Here is a 21151-nt window from a genome sequence, read left to right as displayed (position 1 = left end):
CGTGTTCCTAAGCAAATTACTTACATCTTCATTTTCCTCAATTGCTTGAAGTGCCAAAATTAGCATCTTAGAGGAGATATTATGTTTACTGGTGTGCATTATGCAAATATAAATAATGCAACAATGAAGTGCACCATGAGCAAGCATCCAATGCTTAAGTATCTCTGCTACCTACCTGTGGTCATAACTGGGTAACTTCATCGTTGATGCCACAAGGTTGGTCAGTACAATACTAAGCTGAATTGTGTTCAATTACTTGCATTCATTACAATGAAGAGGGGCAGCAATTAAGTCAGCAGTCAGGAAACATAGGGATACAAAAGTGTGTGGCACAAACACAAAACATGGATTAGGAACGCACCACAATCGTAATGAAGATGATGATGGATATAATAGTGTCTTTATTATGGCTCTCGCCAATTCCAAAAATATAAGTAAGGGTTTGGCCTGCCAGGGTTCAAACCTGTGGCTTGCGGATCTCAGAAGCGAATACCTGATGTTACTATTTCACAAGTTGGCAGAGATGGGGTGCGAGATAAAGGGCAGGGTCTAGAATGAGGGAGAAACAAGTTACAGTACTGGAGTACACTACAGAAAAATTAAAAACAGGTGGGGACAGAACCCGAGAAAACGTAGTTTCACAAAGCTCTCCCACTATTTATCTCACCCGAAATACATGCTGTTCTTTCTTACCATCTCACTTGTGACCCTGAACCTGCGATGCTCCTCATTCATTTCAATACATAGTGAGGAACTCCGCAATTACTTCAGTTTATTGCTATTTTGTAGATCTGTGATGAATTATTTATTATAACATAGTACCTCCTCCCCTAGGCCTGCTGTGTCATTCTTGGAGAATACCCCTCTAAAGCTAAGGAATACACTCTAAAATCAAGAGACACTGTATGCCTAGGGCCAGGTGGGAAGCTAAAGGCATGAGTAAGCCCACTGGATTTAGGTGAGATACCTTGGTTTGAGCACATACATGACATGTCTTAACAAAGGATTTTAAGCATAGTAAGCCACCAAAAACGGTCACATACAGCCTTGGTTGTTTTCTTGATCCCTGGATGACCTGCCACAGGATGACTATGATACCACTTCACGACCTGTTCTTGTAACTCACTAGAGGGCAACACCATTCCCCTTTGTACACAAACATATCCTTCCTTAGTAGAGGTCTCGTGGGAGCCCACTAGAGTTTGCATATCTACTGAGGCCTGACTTTTCTTAACCTGAGTCACAAAATCTTCTTCAGTCAGTATACCTCCTATGATATTTGCTCTGGGAATTATAAAGGTCTGTTCTACTGATTCTGTAGGGTGTTCAAACCCCAATCGAGATAGAGCATCTGCCTTGCCGTTTCTTTTCCCTGGTCTGTATTGAACAGTGAAGTCGTACTCGCTGAAGAATTGGGACCAACGTAATTGCCTCATGGCCAGAGCTTTAGCTGACTTGATATATTGAAGGTTACGGTGATCTGTATACACTACAGCAGGATATCTAGCACCCAGTAGGTATTGCCTCCACTCCTCAAATGCATTTTTAATTGCTAGGAGATCCTTATCTCCCACAGCGTAGTTATATTCAGCAGGGGTGAATTTATGTGAGTAATAGGCTACTGGATGACACTCTCCTGACACAGAATCCGCCTGAGACAGAACACCTCCCACTGCCACTTGGGAAGCGTCCACCTCCACCACAAAGGGCACGGTTGGATCCGGATGACGCAAGACGGGGGCACTGGTGAAGGCCTCCTTAAGTAGCCGAAAAGAACAATCGGCCTCAATGAACCATGTAAAAGGGACCCCCTTCTTCAACAAGGCCGTAATGGGCGACACCAGGGCCGAGAAGTTTCGAATAAACCGTCTGTAAAAATTGGCCTGACCCAGAAAACTTTGGATTTCTTTTACGTTACGAGGAGCAGGCCATGTGAGAACAGCATCCACCTTGGTGGAATCCAGGCGGAGGCCCCAAGGAGAAACAACATACCCCAAAAAGGGGACCTCTTGTGTATGGAATGTGCACTTTTCTAACTTGCAATACAAGCGATTCTCCAGTAGACGTTCCAACACGTTACGTACATGATGTATATGTTCTGTCATAGAAGGGGAAAAAATCAGCAGATCATCTATATATGCAATCACATACATGTCAAGCATGTCTTTTAACACTTCGTTTATGAAAAACTGAAACGCTGCAGGGGCATTACAAAGCCCAGAGGGCATCACAAGGTACTCAAAGAGTCCAAACTTGGTACAGAAGGTGGTCTTCCACTTGTCCCCCTCCTTGACCCGTACAAGATGATATGCCCCACGCAAGTCTAACTTGGTAAAAAAATTGGGCATTGCGTATCCTGTCAAGGAGGGAGGCTATAAGAGGCAGAGGATAACGATTTTTTATAGTGACATCGTTTAGCTTTCTGTAGTCAATGCAACAACGAAGACCCCCTTCCCTCTTCGGAATAAAAAACAGAGATGAAGAAGCAGGGGAACGGGAAGGTCGGATAAAGCCTTTCTCAAGCATGATGTCTAAATATTCTCGTAAATACACATTCTCTTTTTCAGTGAGAGCATAGACTCTGCTGCATGGAATTCTTGCCCCTGTCTCAAGATCAATACGGCAGTCGTAGACCCTATGTGGAGGTAGGATTTCAGCTTCTTTAGCATCAAAGACCGACTGTAGATCCTGATAACAAGATGGCAAGACTGAGCTGATCTCCCTGCTTTCAATACCGATGGGTGTCTCTTCAATAGCTGCCCATACTAGCTGTGAACAAGTAACAGGGGGGGAAAGTTATAGTAGAAGTTTCCCAATTTATGTTAGGGTTCTGAGACCTCAACCAAGGAATACCCAGGAGCACCGGAAATTGTGGAGAACAGATTAAATCAAACATTATGTCTTCTTGGTGATCGGGTTCTATTGTCATGTGCAATGGTATTGCGCGGTGTGTTACAGGACCAGAGATAAGAGAGCTGCCATCTATAGTGGTAATATTACTGACTATCTCTCTTTTTGCACAGGGTATCATATTTTCTTTTGCCCACTCCACATCCATATAGTTCCCAGATGCCCCGGAATCTATCATTACTAAAACATGTAGTCCATTTTCTCCCTGAGTCAGATATGCAGACACATATAGATGATTAGTGGGGGTGGTGGTATAATCAGAGGAAGAGACTGTAAGGCCAGACCTACCCGGGATCCTCGTCTCACAAGATCCCAGGCTTCCTAGTTTCCCGAATACTTTGATTGTGTAGGTTTAATAGGACATTCCTTTAGAAAGTGACCTGCCTTGCCACAATACAAACAGAGCCTAAGCGTTCTTCTTCTCTGTCTTTTTTCGGGCGTCAGTGGTCCTCTTACTATGCCTATCTGCATAGGTTCACTATCATCGCTGGTTTTCTCTGAAGTACTCTTTTTCTCTTTAATAGGAACATATCTGGCTTCGTGCTTTCCTCTCTCTTACTTCCTTTCTTGTATTTGGTGTTCAATTTTAACTACCAAATCAATAAGATCTGTACAGGATGTCGGTAGGTCAACTATCTGTGAGAGGGCATCTTTTAAATCGTCTCTTAAGCCCCTGTAGAACATTGTACTGCGTTTCTCTTCCGGCCAGTTGGATTCAACCACCAGTCTGCGGAATGATGTTATGTAAGCAACGAGATCTTGATTCCCCTGTTTAAGACTTAACAATTCAGTATCAGAAGAATGGGTATACATGTGTCTATCAAACAGTTTACGGAATTCTCTCCTGAATGCTGTGTAACTATGTAATAGTGGGTCGTCTCTGTCTACTAAAGGTATGGCCCAATCAGCAGCAGAACCACTTAGATATGATATTACAAATGCTACCTTAGCCTGATCAGAGGGAAAGCAATTAGCCTTACAAGAAAAATGCAACTGGTATTGACTAAGGAAGGCGGCGCATCGCGTCCCCTGTATACCTTTCAGGGGATGCTAGAGGGATGGAAGGAGGTGTAGTGACCTGTACAACTGATGTTCCTCCACCTACAGCCCCTGCAGTTTGTTGTCTTTGCAGAGTATCTACCCTAGTAATCAAAGCCTGAGTTTCAACCTACAAATTTCCTAACATGCCTGCTAAATCTGATAGGGAGACTGCTTCTAGATCCATGACGCTCGGGCAGAACACACCACGTGGGCTTTACGTTCTGTAATGATTTCCAAGCAGGTTCCGCAGGAGCGTCAGGAATCCGGAGAGTAATCCTCAGCCTTCCCCTACGGCCTTCCGACTCTATCAAACACTAGAGTATCGAATGGCTCGCCAGGGGAAAACAGGGAGACAAAACAAGGAAAGGTTGGGGGAGAAATAATAGACCTTGATGGTGGACTTCAGAATGGATGCTTGGTAACAGGTAGGCTGAAAAGGAAGATAAGTATTACAGTCTATCTTTGCTAACCACACTATAAATATACACAATGTCTATGATACATATAAGACCACTACATACCACATTTGTTTGTCTGGACTGTAGAACTGATAAGTAGGATATAATAAGGTGTTCGTCTTGAGCTATTGAAAAGATGACAAAAAACAATAGTAAATAACTCCTTCTAACTCTGTACTGGTGAGTGTCAAGTATCTAAAGTGTAAATCTCACTCAGTATGTTCTTGGAGGATACTGGGAGAACATCCAATACTCCTGCAGGTATGGATATGAGCTGGGGCCAATACCATGAATCTTGCATTAATATCTGTTAAACAGGAAATACATTCAGGTCTTCTCACAATTAGTCCCAAAATAAATATATATTGTAAGGCAGCGCACAGCGCTGTTACCGTGATTCTGTGAAGAGTCTCCTGAAATATGCACCACACTCAGGTCCACGCAAGAACCCCAGAATTAATATGTAGCTGGCCAAGGAATGGGTGAACTGAAGAAGTGCACAGGAGAATCCAGCAACAAGTGAGGAATAATATGACCAAAATAGCAGTGCCCAGCCGGATGGCGGAGACAATCCCGGCCGCCAGGCGAAGCACCAGGACAAAACAGGAGGGGAAGGAAAGGACCCTAACTATCTAAGTGAACTGTAAGGGAGCCCAGCCGGATGGCGGAGATCAAACCCGGCCGCCGGGCGGAGCACCTGAGGACTAAAATGAAAGCAGAGGCTGAACCCAGCCGTATGGCGGAGAAGGTCTCGGCCGCCGGGCGGGGCTCAAGGAAGGGGGAATATGGACGACTACAGCAAACACTGTAACCACCGCAAATGTGGATGTCAGGTGGAAAGACGTCACATAACCACGATTCCGCCGAAGGAGCAAAGGATGCAGAAGCCCACAACACCTTGACGAGAGGGCAGGAATCACTCTAGAAGCGAAACGAAACCAAATCGCAAACCGGAAGTCAGGCAATACAGAAACGGGACGGAACCCAAAACGGAAGGAGCTAGACTCAAGAACGTAAAGCGTTGTTCTGTTGTTCTTAGCGTCTTAAATAGTGAATGCAATTAAAGGTACAGTGTCGGAGGGAAGTCGGGCATGACACCCTATTCCAGCTATTCCATCTCTGATTGGCAGGCCTGCTACTAATCTCGCTCCTTATTGGCCGAAAGCCTACTAGGCAGCTGCCAGCAATCAGGCTTTCAAAGCAGCCCGAGAAGAACAAGCGACCTTTTGGGAAAAAGGAACCCCACATCCTAGCGGAAGATGGAAGGGCGTCGGATAATGCCTATAGATTAAACGAAGCCCAAATGGTGAAGGGCAAGCGCGCAGGGCGGCATTAACCGGTAGACTCTGGCTGTTCTCAGGTGGCGTTCCCTCACTGCTCCCGCTCAGTCCAGCCTCGCTCAGTGGTCACAGTGGCGCTCTGGCCTGCCTGTCATTGCTCCAGCGGGCGCTCTACCCTGGGTGCGCCCCTCCCCGCACTCGCTGGTGGTGCGGGTGTAGCAGATGACGCTCTCTCCTGTCCTTTCTCTGGTTCATCGCCTCTCTGAAGCTTGCCCGCTCTTGTTGGTAAAGGTACTGACTGGTCTATCCCTGAGCTCGTGAGTGGACACAGCATCCAAATATCGCACTTATAAGTGTACTTATAAAATGTACCACAGAGACTTTAACATTTTTTTTTTTAATTCTTGACACGGTTTTAGAATTGTTTTTGTTTTATTCTATGTTAGGACCGAGGCTCAAGTTCTTTATTTTTTTAATAATAAATCAAAATTATTATAAATCATCAATTAAAAGGAAAAAACACAATACAAATGCGACGGGGTTTATACCGATGTCGACTACCAGTATCAGCAGATCCCGAACAAGTCAGAATAGTAGAAAGCATAGCGAACGCTGAAGTGAGGAAAGGGAGGTGGTATAAACAGGCTGGGGCTATTAGCAGCTTTATCACATGGGGAAATCACTTCAATGACAAAATGCAGCTGACTTGGAGTTACAGTGATTAACAAGCCCCCGCCATCTCTAAGCCCCGTCCTTTTCAGACTGGGGCGTGTGTTTCTTTCTCCCCTCTTCTCCATTGGCTGGAATGTTAACAACAGGCGTGTTTTTGACTTGTTGTTTGGCATTCCAGCCAATGGAGAAGAGGGTAGAACAAACCTAAAAAACACACCCCCAATCTGAAAAAGACGGGGCTTAGAGCGAGACAATGAGGTAACTGAGACCTCTTCTCCAATGGCTGGCCGCCGTTTAGGAGGCCAGCCAATGGAGAAGAGGGGCGGGGTTTACCCTCGCTATTTAGAGTCATTAAGTCTCGCTGGCGAGACTGCGCATCTGCGCAGCCTACGCAGTCTACGCTATCCGAGACCTAAAAACTGCCTGTGCTCAGACCCCTGGAGACCCGGCCACTTAAAGCCCTGAGTGGCAGATAACTAGCTGAAGAGCACACGTAGAAGAGATGGGGTTGCCATGTCCTGCAAGGTGGGAAAGAGAAATTGCTCGAGAGACGAAAGAAAGGGGCTAGTTTGAGCATTTTGACAGGGTTGATTTTGGTTACCCAGTCCAGTCCTGGGGAAATGGTAAAGCCTTGCACAGGGATGGAGCTTCCATTGTTGCAGCAGGTAATATGACACTGGCGTAGCTGCCAGGTTTCCTAGGCCCATGCATGATGTGCTGCTCAAGTTTAGTTTTTTCTTCCTTGAATTGTGGGACTTGTAGTCATGTTTTATAATGAAATAAACAAGACTACAAGTCCCAGAATTAAAAGAAAAATCGCGAACTGGAGCAGCACATCACAAATGGACCTGGGAAACTTGGCAGGGCTGCACTAGGGCCCAGAGGCCTGAGGGTCCAACTGAACCCTGATTATTACTGTATTTCACAGTTCAAAAAGTGGCTGGGGGTCCATTTCCTTTTCTAAAATAGGGCCTATGATGCACTAGTGATGCCTGTGGCCTGGTGAGATTAAAGATCTACATCATAACACATGTTCCTGTCTGGCCAAGTGAAGAGACAGTTTTTGGGGATTTTCCCTCAGCTGAGTAGGTGTATTTAGACCTGTCTACACTGTTGTTACTCCCAACATCAAGAAACAGTCTAACACTTCAGCTAGTTAATCTTTTTCACACTTCTTCGTGTGCAGCCTGATGGTGTCTTGGCTGTGGGGGTGTTGACAGTCATTAGAGATGATGAGCTTGTGTGCATATGTGGGGGTGCTGGTTGATTTCATTCCATTAGATGCATGTTGTACTGTTATCAAGGAATCAAGTTACTTGTATTAAAGTTAGTGGACAACAGGGGCGGCTTCTCCACTAAGGTGGAGGATCGTCTCCCCACTGCTCTCAGAGCAGGAAAAAGGGAAAAAATGTATAATAACAAAGTTATCATTTTATTTTTCATAGGTTCGGGCTGGTATGGGTGGAGCTTGGCTGGTGGCACAGTGGGAGGAGTGGTTTGTGCACACTAGGTGCAGATGACTGCTTGGCTGGCAGTCTGGGACATGCCAAACAGTCATGCATACTTAGCATGTTCCCCATCAGGCTGCATTACACAGGCTGGTGGGGAACATGCTCAGGTTCCCTGTCCCTGTCTGAGCGCCGAGCTATGGCTCTCAGACCAATCACAGCGCTGCATTGCAATGTTGTAATTTGACAGGGAAGCCTGGGAGCCGAGTGCTTCCTGCTCCTTCTAGGTGGAAGCAATGGAGGAGAGATGGCTGCTGTGAGGACGGAGGTAAGTGTTTCATATTTTTATATTTTGTTCCCCCTTCATGGGCCACCCCTGTTCCCTGCCAGCCGCTGCTGCTCGACAACAGTACCTTACAAACTGTAAAGTTTGCATAACAGCAAAACGTCAATGCAGAAAGTTAAACAAAAAAGCGGGGGTGCTGGTTGTGACAGCTTTGTAAATGATGCAGCTAGTTTTGAAGATGGTGTGAGCTGACAAGGGAAGCCAATGGAGTTCTATCAGTAAATGAGGAAGTGATGCAACACAAGTCATAATGTTTGGGAGACCCCAGACAGTCGCAAATAGCCCAACTAAGTTTACTTAGTCTAAAATAAAAGCGGCACACACACATAGCTCTTACAGCAAAGCTCAATAAATGTGAAAGGAAAACAAACACACCACCAATGCAGGTCTCTTGATGCTCTTATCATCAAATGGGCGGTGCAGCAGCAGGCACAGGAAAGCACCTGAACACTGTTAGTAAAAGGAGAAGGCCGCTCCCATTTAGTGCACATATAAATTGGAGTAGAGCTGCCCGAATATGGCAAAATCAGACAAGCACGGGGAGCAACTGACTAGGTGGGAGAGGGGGCTGTGTGTGAGGAGCAGCTGGTGAGATTGGTGAGGCGTGGCGGGGAAGCTATAAACAAGGTGGAGAGAGCAACACAGAGAGCTGAGGTTCGTGGATGTGTGGAAGAATTGCACATGGGTGAGAGAGCCAGAAAACAAATGCATTGCTTAATGAAAAAGAAAATATAGTTCCCTAAAACTGAACAGGTGAAGAATGTAATCAGCCAATCAATAGGATGGTAAAAAGGTTATGCTTCAGGGGAGGGAATAAAACCAGAAGAGGAAGGCAAGCCAGAAGCAGGGCCGGACTGGGAACCCAAAGCAGCCCTGGCAATTTTGTCAGACCAGCCCCGGCGGTCGGAAGGTGGGGGAGTTGGTGCAATATATGAAGCACTGCTGCTTTAGTTACTGGGTGCTGTGGTATGCGCTCTAGTCTATGCGCGTACGCGCGATGACGCGTCACGCCATAGACTAGAGCGGATAGGCGCGCATGCGCAGTGGAGCAAAACGAAAGGCGCGAACGCTAGGAAACGGCAGTTGGCGACCGGAGCTCGAGATAGTTAGACGCTCGGCGCCCTTAGCTCTTAATTAACTTGTATGAGTGAATAAACCTGATTTATACACTCCAACCAGTCTCTGCGTGTTCTGTGGGGGAACTACCAACATTACAGTGGCGATGAGGCTGAGATCCGGACACCACCCGGTGCAGTGGATGACGACAAGCACCCCCACAGCCCACACCCACGAGTCAGCAAGGCAGGCCACCTGCAAGAAAGAGCAAAAGGGCGTGGCAGCAGCGCAGCAGAACGGCAAGGAACCAAACACCAGCCTCACAAGGCAGGTTAGTGTGGCCCAAGACTCCAGGAGCCCCCAGGCAGCAACCTGGCAACCAAGGGAGACACCCCCAAGCTAGAGGAAGGGGGGAAGATTGTACAGACTGCGCACAGTACGAGGGATAATACCCCAGGTAGCCCAAGGGGCCAAGGTGACACGGCAGAGAGCGCAGGAGCGTCCGGTGAGCCTACCCAAAGAAGGGCCCAGGAGGGAGAACCTAGAGGCGAAGTCAGAATGGCGAATCAAGCGTCAGCCCTAATGGCACCCGTCCCGTTTCTACCCAGACCAGGTGAACCCCAACTAAAATGGGAAGACTGGAAAGAATATTTCCTCAATTACATTGAGGCTCTCGGTGATGAAAGTGAAGGTGAATACACGCCGGAAAGGAAAAAGAGACTGTTGCTCCACAACTTAGGCCCAGAAGGGGTGAGGGTGTTTAAGAACCTGGTGCCCAAGGAGAGGGGTGCAGCGGAGACGGATGTCTTTGTGAATGCTCTGGACGACCTGGACAGCCATTACCGCCCAGCAGTGTGCGTCTCGATAGACCGCTATAACTTCCAACAGAGAAAACAAGAGGCGGGAGAATCCATTGACGACTACGTGGCAGCTCTCCGTCGGCTAGCAATCACGTGTAGGTATGGAAATCTGCAGGATGAATACATCAAAGACCAAATTGTAATGCACACCACCAGCAGAGCAGTTCAAGACAAGCTATGGGCGATGAATGAGACTACCCTGAAAGAAGTTGTGGCGATGGTCAAGAAGGCGGAAATGTCGAAGAGAGGTGCAGACGCGGCGAAAAGGGAAAGTGGGCCGAGACAGATGATCAACAAGATTGATGAGGCACCACAATCCAGCAAGCCCAAAAGCGCTTACGGAGACCCGAGGAAGGATATCAGAGGGTCCGGGAAACAGATGGCTCGCTCCAGCCCGGGGTCAAAATTCGCGTGCTACAGATGCGGCAGTGCAGCGCACGCGGCCCAGGACAGGCGTTGTCCCGCGTTCCGTGCCAGGTGCTCGTTCTGTGGGTTGACCGGTCACTTCGAAAAGGTCTGTCGAAAGAAAGGGACGAAGTCCACGGTCAAGTGCGTCGACGCAGCCACGGCCAACGTAAGTGAGGAAGACGATCCGGAAGAGGATGATCTGGTTCTGTGCATAGAGGATCAAGTGCTGGACGTATCCGGGAAGCGAAGAGATAAGCCCCGCACCGACATGCTCATAGGGGGCGTCAAGGTACATGTAGCTGTGGATTCAGGGTCCCCCTGGACCATCGTGCAAAGGTCGATATGGGAAGAGGACTTTGCGCCAGTCATAGGACCCGACCTAATGCCACCGGACATCAGACCCATCTCGTATACCGAGAATTCCATCCCCCTGGTTGGGTGCAGAGACCTGGAGTTCGAATTCAGAGGACGGACAGCCACGTGCACCCTGTATGTAGCAGAGAAGGGCCCATCGGTACTGGGATGGAGAGACGCAGGTGATCTCGGCATCATTCTCAATCCCGGGGGGAAAGAACAGATTTTACTAACAGACGAATGGCCCCTCTCGAAGGAGGAAGACTGGAAGGCAGCATACCCCAAAGTCTTCGAGGGCACGGTTGGCAAACTGGACAAATTGGTGCACAAAATGGTCCTTAAGGAGGGAGCAGTACCAGTGGTGCATAAGGTTCGGAACATACCGATATCCACGAGCGAGGCGGTGCGCCAGGAACTACGGAAATTGGAAGAGCAAGACATCATTGAGCCCGTGGATAGCGCGGAATGGCTATCGCCCTTGGTAGTGGTCAAGAAACCCAATGGCAAGGTCAGACTCTGCGTGGACCTCAGGGAGCTCAACAAAAACCTCATAGTGGAGAGGTTCCCACTACCCAGAATAGAGGAAATGCTAGCAAAGACAAAAGGCATCACCCACTTCTCCACCATAGACCTTACGTCTGCATACTACCAGATAGAACTGCATCCGTCGAGTAGGAAGTACACAGCCTTCATAACGCCCTTTGGATGCTACCAATTCAGGAGAATGCCCTTCGGCCTAGCATCCGCTGCGGCCGTTTTCCAGAAGTTGATGCACAGGTTGTTTAAGGACATCTCGGGAGTGCAGTACTTCCAAGACGATATCCTAGTGATGGGCTCCGACAAAGACGAGCACGATAAGAAACTACATCGAGTGCTGGGCAGTGGCGTAACAAAACATGAGGGGGCCCCCCTGCAAACTACATGGAGGGGGCCCCCCTCCCATTCTCCGTGCCAGTCTAGAGCTCTCAGGCCAGCGACCGGCCATACTGCAGGGGATGCGGGGCGATTGTTATGCCACTGTCACCAATACAGCCGTTATAAGTAACACTTACCTTGCATCCTTCTCCTCTCTGCCTTGCACCCTTCTCCCCCTCCACCTTGCACCCTTCTCCCCCGCCGCCTTGCACCCTTCTCTACCCTGCATCCTTCTCCCCTCTGCCTTGCACTCTTTTCCCCTCTGCCTTGCACCCATCTCCCCTTTGCCTTTTACCCTTCTCCCCTTTGCATTGCACCCTTCTCCTCTCTGCCTTGCACCCTTCTCACCTCTGCCTTGCACCCATCTCACCTCTGCCTTGCACCCTTCTCCCCCTCCGCCTTGCACCCTTCTCTACCTTGCACCCTTCTCCTCTCTTCCTTGCACCCTTCTCCCCTCTGCCTTTCACCCTTCTCCCATCTGCCATGCACCATTCTCCCCCTCCACCTTGCACCCTTCTCTACCTTGCACCCTGCTCCTCTCTGCCTTGCACCCTTCTCCCCTCTGCCTTGCACCCTTCTCCCCTCTGCCTTGCACCCTTCTTCCCTCTGCCTTGCACCCTTCTCTACCTTGCACCCTTCTCCTCTCTCCCTTGCACCCTTCTCCCCTCTGCCTTGCACCCTTCTCCCCTCTGCCTTGCACCCTTCTCCCCTCTGCCTTGCACCCTTCTCCCCTCCGCCTTGCACCCTTCTCCACTCTGCCTTGCACCCTTCTCCACTCTGCCTTGCACCCTTCTCCCCTCTACCTTGCACCCTTCTCCCCCTCCGCCTTGCACCCTTCTCTACCTTCCACCCTTCTCCTCTCTTCCTTGCACCCTTCTCCTCTTTGCCTTGCACCCTTCTCCTCTTTGCCTTGCACCCTTCTCTTCTCTGCCTTGCACACTTCTCCCCTCTGCCTTGCACCCTTCTCCCCTCTGCCTTTCACCCTTCTCCCCTCTGCCTTTCACCCTTATCCCATCTGCCATGCACCCTTTTCCCCCTCTGCCTTGCACCCTTCTCCTCTCTGCCTTGCACCCTTCTCCCCTCTGCCTTGCACCCTTCTCCCCTCTGCCTTGCACCCTTCTCCCCTCTGCCTTGCACCCTTCTCTACCATGCATCTTTCTCCCCCTCTGCCTTGCACCCTTCTCCCCCTCTCCCTTGCACCCTTCTCCCCTCTGCCTTGCACCCTTCTCCCCTCTGCCTTGCACCCTTCTCCCCTCCGCCTTGCACCCTTCTCCACTCTGCCTTGCACCCTTCTCCCCTCTACCTTGCACCCTTCTCCCCCTCCGCCTTGCACCATTCTCTACCTTCCACCCTTCTCCTCTCTTCCTTGCACCCTTCTCCTCTTTGCCTTGCACCCTTCTCTTCTCTGCCTTGCACACTTCTCCCCTCTGCCTTGCACCCTTCTCCCCTCTGCCTTTCACCCTTCTCCCCTCTGCCTTTCACCCTTATCCCATCTGCCATGCACCCTTTTCCCCCTCTGCCTTGCACCCTTCTCCTCTCTCCATTGCACCCTTCTCCCCTCTGCCTTGCACCCTTCTCCCCTCTGCCTTGCACCCTTCTCCCCTCCGCCTTGCACCCTTCTCCACTCTGCCTTGCACCCTTCTCCCCTCTACCTTGCACCCTTCTCCCCCTCCGCCTTGCACCCTTCTCTACCTTCCACCCTTCTCCTCTCTTCCTTGCACCCTTCTCCTCTTTGCCTTGCACCCTTCTCCTCTTTGCCTTGCACCCTTCTCTTCTCTGCCTTGCACACTTCTCCCCTCTGCCTTGCACCCTTCTCCCCTCTGCCTTTCACCCTTCTCCCCTCTGCCTTTCACCCTTATCCCATCTGCCATGCACCCTTTTCCCCCTCTGCCTTGCACCCTTCTCTACCTTGCACCCTTCTCCTCTCTCCCTTGCACCCTTCTCCCCTCTGCCTTGCACCCTTCTCCCCTCTGCCTTGCACCCTTCTCCCCTCTGCCTTGCACCCTTCTCCCCTTCACCTTGCACCCTTCTCCCCTCCGCCTTGCACCCTTCTCTCCTCCGCCTTGCACCCTTCTCCTATCTGCCTTGCACCCTTCTCCCCTCCGCCTTGCACCCTTCTCCTCTCTACCTAGCACCCTTCTCCCCCTCCGCCTTGCACCCTTCTCTACCTTGCACCCTTCTCCTCTCTTCCTTGCACCCTTCTCTTCTTTGCCTTGCACCCTTCTCCTCTTTGCCTTGCACCCTTCTCTTCTCTGCCTTGCACCCTTCTCCTCTTTGCCTTGCACCCTTCTCCTCTCTGCCTTGCACCCTTCTCCTCTCTGCCTTGCACCCTTCTCCCCTCTACCTTGCACCCTTCTCCTCTCTGCCTTGCACCCTTCTCCACTCTGCCTTGCACCCTTCTCCCCTCTGCCTTGCACCCTTCTCCCCTCTGCCTTGCACCCTTCTCCCCTCTGCCTTGCACCCTTCTCTACCATGCATCCTTCTCCCCCTCTGCCTTGCACCCTTCTCCCCCTCTCCCTTGCACCCTTCTCCCCTCTGCCTTGCACCCTTCTCCCCTCTGCCTTGCACCCTTCTCCCCTCCGCCTTGCACCCTTCTCCACTCTGCCTTGCACCCTTCTCCCCTCTACCTTGCACCCTTCTCCCCCTCCGCCTTGCACCCTTCTCTACCTTCCACCCTTCTCCTCTCTTCCTTGCACCCTTCTCCTCTTTGCCTTGCACCCTTCTCTTCTCTGCCTTGCACACTTCTCCCCTCTGCCTTGCACCCTTCTCCCCTCTGCCTTTCACCCTTCTCCCCTCTGCCTTTCACCCTTATCCCATCTGCCATGCACCCTTTTCCCCCTCTGCCTTGCACCCTTCTCTACCTTGCACCCTTCTCCTCTTTCCCTTGCACCCTTCTCCTCTCTCCCTTGCACCCTTCTCCCCTCTGCCTTGCACCCTTCTCCCCTCTGCCTTGCACCCTTCTCCCCTTCACCTTGCACCCTTCTCCCCTCCGCCTTGCACCCTTCTCCCCTCCGCCTTGCACCCTTCTCCTATCTGCCTTGCACCCTTCTCCTCTCTACCTTGCACCCTTCTCCCCCTCCGCCTTGCACCCTTCTCTACCTTGCACCCTTCTCCTCTCTTCCTTGCACCCTTCTCCTCTTTGCCTTGCACCCTTCTCTGCCTTGCATCCTTCTCCTCTTTGCCTTGCACCCTTCTCCTATCTGCCTTGCACCCTTCTCCCCTCCGCCTTGCACCCTTCTCCTATCTGCCTTGCACCCTTCTCCCCTCCGCCTTGCACCCTTCTCCCCTCCGCCTTGCACCCTTCTCCTCTCTACCTAGCACCCTTCTCCCCCTCCGCCTTGCACCCTTCTCTACCTTGCACCCTTCTCCTCTCTTCCTTGCACCCTTCTCTTCTTTGCCTTGCACCCTTCTCTTCTCTGCCTTGCACCCTTCTCCTCTTTGCCTTGCACCCTTCTCCTCTCTGCCTTGCACCCTTCTCCTCTCTGCCTTGCACCCTTCTCCCCTCTGCCTTGCACCCTTCTCCCCTCTGCCTTGCACCCTTCTCCCCTCTGCCTTGCACCCTTCTCTACCATGCATCCTTCTCCCCCTCTGCCTTGCACCCTTCTCCCCCTCTGCCTTGCACCCTTCTCGGCCCCCCATAGTGTGTTCTAACAAGCGTGCTTACCTGAGGGCACCATTTTGCTGCCTCGTCCCTTCTCATGTGAGCTTTGCCCTGGAGAATACTCTGTCTGGGGGCCCCCACTCCCACCCTTGTCAGGGTCCCGAGCACTGCTCTGTGCTGTCTCTTGCTCTTGCTCTCTGAGGTCCCCACCCCATCCTTGTCCCTGTCTCTTCTCTTCTCTTGTGGTGTGGGCCCCCCACCCTCTCTTCTCTTCTATTGTGGGGTGGGCCCCCCACCCTCTCTTCTCTTCTATTGTGGGGTGGGCTCCCCACCCCATCCTTGTCCCTGTCTCTTCTGTTCTCTTGTGGGTAGGCCCCCCACCCCATCCTTGTCCCTGTCTCTTCTCGGATGGGGGCCTGTCCCTGTCTCTTCTCTTGTGGGGTGGGGCCCCCACCCCATCCTTGTCCCTGTCTCTTCTCTTGTGGGGTGGGCCCCCCACCCCATCCTTGTCTGTCTCTTCTCGCATGGGGGCCTGTCCCTGTCTCTTCTCTTCTCTTCTCTTGTGGGGTGGGCCCCCCACCCCATCCTTGTCCCTGTCTCTTCTCGGATGGGGGCCTGTCCCTGTCTCTTCTCTACTCTTGTGGGGTGGGCCCCCCAACCCCTTCCTTGTCCCTGTCTCTTCTCTTCTCTTGTGGGGTGGGGCCCCCTTGTCCCTGTCTCTTCTCTTCTCCTGTGGGGTGGGCCCCCCACCCCATCCTTGTCCCTGTCTCTTCTCGCATGGGGCCTGTCCCTGTCTCTTCTCTTCTCTTCTCTTGTGGGGTGGGCCCCCCACCCCATCCTTGTCTGTCTCTTCTCGCATGGGGGCCTGTCCCTGTCTCTTCTCTTCTCTTCTCTTGTGGGGTGGGCCCCCCACCCCATCCTTGTCCCTGTCTCTTCTCGGATGGGGGCCTGTCCCTGTCTCTTCTCTACTCTTGTGGGGTGGGCCCCCCAACCCCTTCCTTGTCCCTGTCTCTTCTCTTCTCTTGTGGGGTGGGGCCCCCTTGTCCCTGTCTCTTCTCTTCTCTTCTCTTGTGGGGTGGGCCCCCCACCCCATCCTTGTCTGTCTCTTCTCGCATGGGGGCCTGTCCCTGTCTCTTCTCTTCTCTTGTGGGGTGGGCCCCCCACCCCATCCTTGTCCCTGTCTCTTCTCGGATGGGGGCCTGTCCCTGTCTCTTCTCTACTCTTGTGGGGTGGGCCCCCCAACCCCTTCCTTGTCCCTGTCTCTTCTCTTCTCTTGTGGGGTGGGCCCCCCACCCCATCCTTGTCCCTGTCTCTTCTCTTTTCTTGTGGGGTGGGCTATGTTTATGGAGAGAGTGGGGGCCGGGCTCTGTGCTGCCTCAGAGGAGCAGTGGAGACTGCTGTCTCTGGGGCCCCCATCCTCTTTCCGGGACTGCCCCGGCTCTGACTGAAGAGAAACAATGTATATTGATACTTTGTTTCTCTTCAGTCAGAGGGAGGGGGCGAGGGGCTCCGAGCAGACTGCACCTGCTTCAGATGCAGAGGGAGAGAGGCTTGCTTCAGCGCAGACCTCTCTCACAGCTCTCAGAAGAGCTGAGGGGGCCGAGGACCCCTGGGGGCCCCTTCATTAACTATAGAGAGTGAGGCCCCCCCGCAGTGCGGGGTCTGCGGGGGCGTTTGTTACGCCCCTGGTGCTGGGAGTGCTGCAAGGCAAAGGATTAACGGCGGAATGGAGCAAGTGCAGAATTGGGTCTCGCTCAGTGACCTACCTAGGGCACGAGATAGGAACGCATGGCATCTCGCCGAAGGAGCAAAATGTGAAGGCAATAAGGGACGCCAAAGCCCCAACAACCAAAGAGGAAGTGCGGTCATTCCTCGGAATGGCCGAGTATTACAGCAAGTTTGTCAGACATTTTGCCACTAGAACGTACAGGATGAGACAACTAATCAGAAACAATGCAAAATTCGAATGGGACGTAGAGGCCCAATCTGAATTTGAGTCCATTAAAAACTGTATCAGCCATGCCATCCCATTGCAAGGGTATGTCCCCACGGGCAAGACTATTGTGACGACAGACGCAAGCGACAAGGGCTTGGGAGCTGTCTTGGCGCAGGAAAGGGAAGACGGAACCAAAGAAACGATCAGTTTTGCATCCCGGGCGCTGTCCCCGACGGAACAAAGGTACAGCGTAATTGAAAAGGAGATGCTGGCGGTCACGTGGGCGTTGAACAAGTTTCGTCAGTTCATATGGGGCACGAGATTCAGGCTCCAAACGGATCACAAGCCACTCATCAAAGTGTTGACGTCATCGGGCCATGACACCGCCACCCCGAGAATAGCGAAAATGACCTTGAAGTTGCTAGATTATACATATGATGTAGAATATCTTCCAGGTACGCAGAACAAGGTAGCTGATTACCTCAGCCGGGCAGCAGCAATGGAGGAGGCGCCGGGAGAGACCCCGGACACAGAGGAGATGGTCGCCAGCATGGAGGATCACGAAATGTCGATCAGTGCACAGGAATGGCAGGCGGCTTACGAGCTCGATGAGGAAAAGATGACAGTAAAGAAACACCTCACGTTGGGGTGGCCGGACAAAAAGAAGCTCACGGAAGGTGTGCGACGATTCTACGAAATGAGAGAAGAATTGTCCCTGAGTGACTCGGGGATATTCTTGTACAGAGGAGAGAGAGTGGTGCCCCCAGTGACACTGATACCCAGGCTGTTGAAATTGCTCCATGAGGTGCATTTGGGCATTGTGAAAACCAAGGCGTTGGTCAAGCAGATGTATTGGTGGCCAGGAATGGATGCCCACATCGAGAGGCAAGTGCGGGAATGCGGGCAGTGCCAGGGAGCAGACAAGGTGCTCCGCCCACTCAGACCCGCACTGGGAAAGTTCGACACCCCGCATGGCCCCTGGGAAGAGGTGGCCATAGACATCCTGGGGCCCGTTCTGGACAGTAGAGGCGTGAATAAGTACATCTGTGTGATAATAGACAAGTATTCCAAATGGCCGGAAGTGGACATACAAGAGTCGATGGACACGGACACGATCTTGAAGTTCTTAACCGTGGTGTTCCTTAGAGAGGGAATACCCAGATCCATTCTCAGCGACAATGGACCGCAATTTGTGTCGGACAAGTGGGGGAGATACATGAAGAGGAACGGGATCGAGGTGAAACACACTGCCGTGTACCATCCAGCTTGCAACGGCCAGGTCGAAAGGTTCAACAGGGTGCTCATGGGCTCCATTCAAGCGGCCATATCGCAAGGAAAGGACTGGGAGGTGGAAGTAATGAACATGCTATGGGCCTACCGGATAACGCCCTCGGTAGCGGGGTATAGTCCGTTCCAAGTGCTAAGGGGACGGCATCCCTTCACCCGGGACAACGTAGCATGGAGGGAGAAGACCATCACCAGCAAATGGTCCCCAGCGGTGGTGCAGCACAATCTGGAGAAGGCCCAGAAGATCTATGCAGCACACTTTGACAAGCGACGCAGCACGAAGGAAACGGCGCTGGAAGAAGGGGAGTGGGTTAGGATCAAACTCCCCTCCCTACAAAAGAAAGGTGAAAGTAAATTCAGCCAGCCGCTACAAGTTAAGGAAGTGCGTGGTAGGGCGGCTCTCCTCAGTGACGGAAAGGTCTGGTCACAAGATCGCATGGCCAGAGTCAACAAAATATTAGTCTGGCCCAAGGCTGAGGAGGGCGAGAGATGCATGGATCACCCGGAGGCTAGACCCCTTGCTGAGCACGGCATGGACAACCAAGGAGAAGGTGCAGGTGATGACAGTGAAGCGGTTGTCCCGGGAGCCAGGCCTACCGACGGAGGCGGTGTACAGGCGAGTGCAGAGCAGAGAGCGGATGTGAGAGAAGCTGGGGTGTCCCAAGGAGAGACAGAGGCGGGAGAGAACATGCCGGTAAGACACACCCGCAGCGGAAGGGCAGTTATCATGCCCTCTCGTTACAGAGACTTTGTGATTGATGGACACTAGCTAGGTGCCGCCTCCCAAGGTGCCCCACATAGACACTCTTCACAGCTGGAGGACACTCAACGTTAGGGGGGAATGTTATAACTTTGTTTCCATTAAAGGGCGGAGATATGTGGTATGCGCTCTAGTCTATGCGCGTATGCGCGATGACGCGTCACGCCATAGACTAGAGCGGATAGGCGCGCATGCGCAGTGGAGCAAAACGAAAGGCGCGAACGCTAGGAAACGGCAGTTGGCGACCGGAGCTCGAGATAGTTAGACGCTCGGCGCCCTTAGCTCTTAATTAACTTGTATGAGTGAATAAACCTGATTTATACACTCCAACCAGTCTCTGCGTGTTCTGTGGGGGAACTACCAACATTACAGGTGCTGATATAGCAGCAGCACTGCAAAACAGGCCCACAATATCAGATCCAGCCCCCACTGCTGCAAAACTGGCTACCACCCTTCCAACCTCCAGGGGAAATGCCCGCTACGGCCAGTCCAGCTCTTCTGAGAAGCGAATGAATAAGAACCCCTATGTCCAGAGGCATCCTCACGAAGCTCCCTTGTCCATGCCTCATAAATAGAGCTCCCGGTTTTATGGTGTTTATTTTTTTACCATTTCCGTCTGTTTTTATCCATATTTATTTTTTGGTCATTTTATCTGTATTTATCCACATTTATTTTTGTTGCAAGCAAAAGAAGATGCTGCAGCTAGTATTGTTCACATTTATTAAAATAGTCAATTCACACTTGCACTTGTTTGTTAAAGGTTTAGATAGACCTATATATACATGTCAAATTAAGTAAACACGATGAATTCATCTTTGTTTTTGTCAGTCATTGATTATCCTAATTTTGCTACAAAGGGTTTGTTTGGGTAGAAGTAAATTGTTATTAGAAAAGTCAACCCTAACCACTGTTACGTTCTGGATCCTGAGTTTGTTTTGCAGACCAAGCACTCTTAAAAAAAATGCCTACCAGTATGGATGACATGTAAATTCTGCAACTGCACCCTTTGTCTTATATAACATTTCTATACACTGATTTACATATATATGATTCATTGTCTTTGTATGTGTGTGTGATGTGAAGTGCTCCAACATCATACGCTGGTAAGAGAGGTGCTATAAAATAAATGAAATACGTGCGAGAGCGGGGCTATGGAGAGAGTTTAAAGACTGCACGCAAAGACATTTTCAAGGTGATATGGGCTTTGCCTTATTCACTTAACGTGGCTTAACGCTGCCTTGTAAATAAGGCACTCTTTCACGCTATACTTAGCGTGAAAGGAGAGGGCAATGGGTGTTACTGAAGGCGTTTCATCGCAGCTCTCATTGATTTGGTGCTGTCCCACATTTACAAGGGTGGTGTAAATATGGGGCAATGCCAAAATTAAGACCAAGGAAAACCTGTTCTTAACATGGCAAAACAAGGAGAAATGCTTCATTTCTCCTCGTTTTTGCTGTTTCTATGTGTGCTGCGTTGTGCAGCACACATGGAAACAACAAACCCCCTTTGATTGTTTATGTGCAGGAAGGTGTCTCTGCACATAAACATTAATTAAAAAAAATGTACGTTTTGCAACGTTTATGTGTACTGCATTAGAAGCACACATAGAAGTTTCAAATCACTATTTTCGATTGTTTATGTGCAAGAAGGGACACCTTCAGGCACATAAACATTAATTCTCCTCAACGCAGGCACCCATGCACTATGGTGCCCGGGTGCCTGTGTTGGCACTGGGCAGCTAATTTTAGCGCCAGCGCAAGGGAAACACAGAGCTGTGTATCATATTCTTGTAAATTTGGTGCAGCCCGCATTTCTAAAG

This window comes from Lissotriton vulgaris, unplaced genomic scaffold (assembly GCF_964263255.1).
Source record: "Lissotriton vulgaris unplaced genomic scaffold, aLisVul1.2 SCAFFOLD_1663, whole genome shotgun sequence".
NCBI lineage: Eukaryota > Metazoa > Chordata > Amphibia > Caudata > Salamandridae > Lissotriton > Lissotriton vulgaris.
This window is presented reverse-complemented; position numbering follows the sequence as displayed.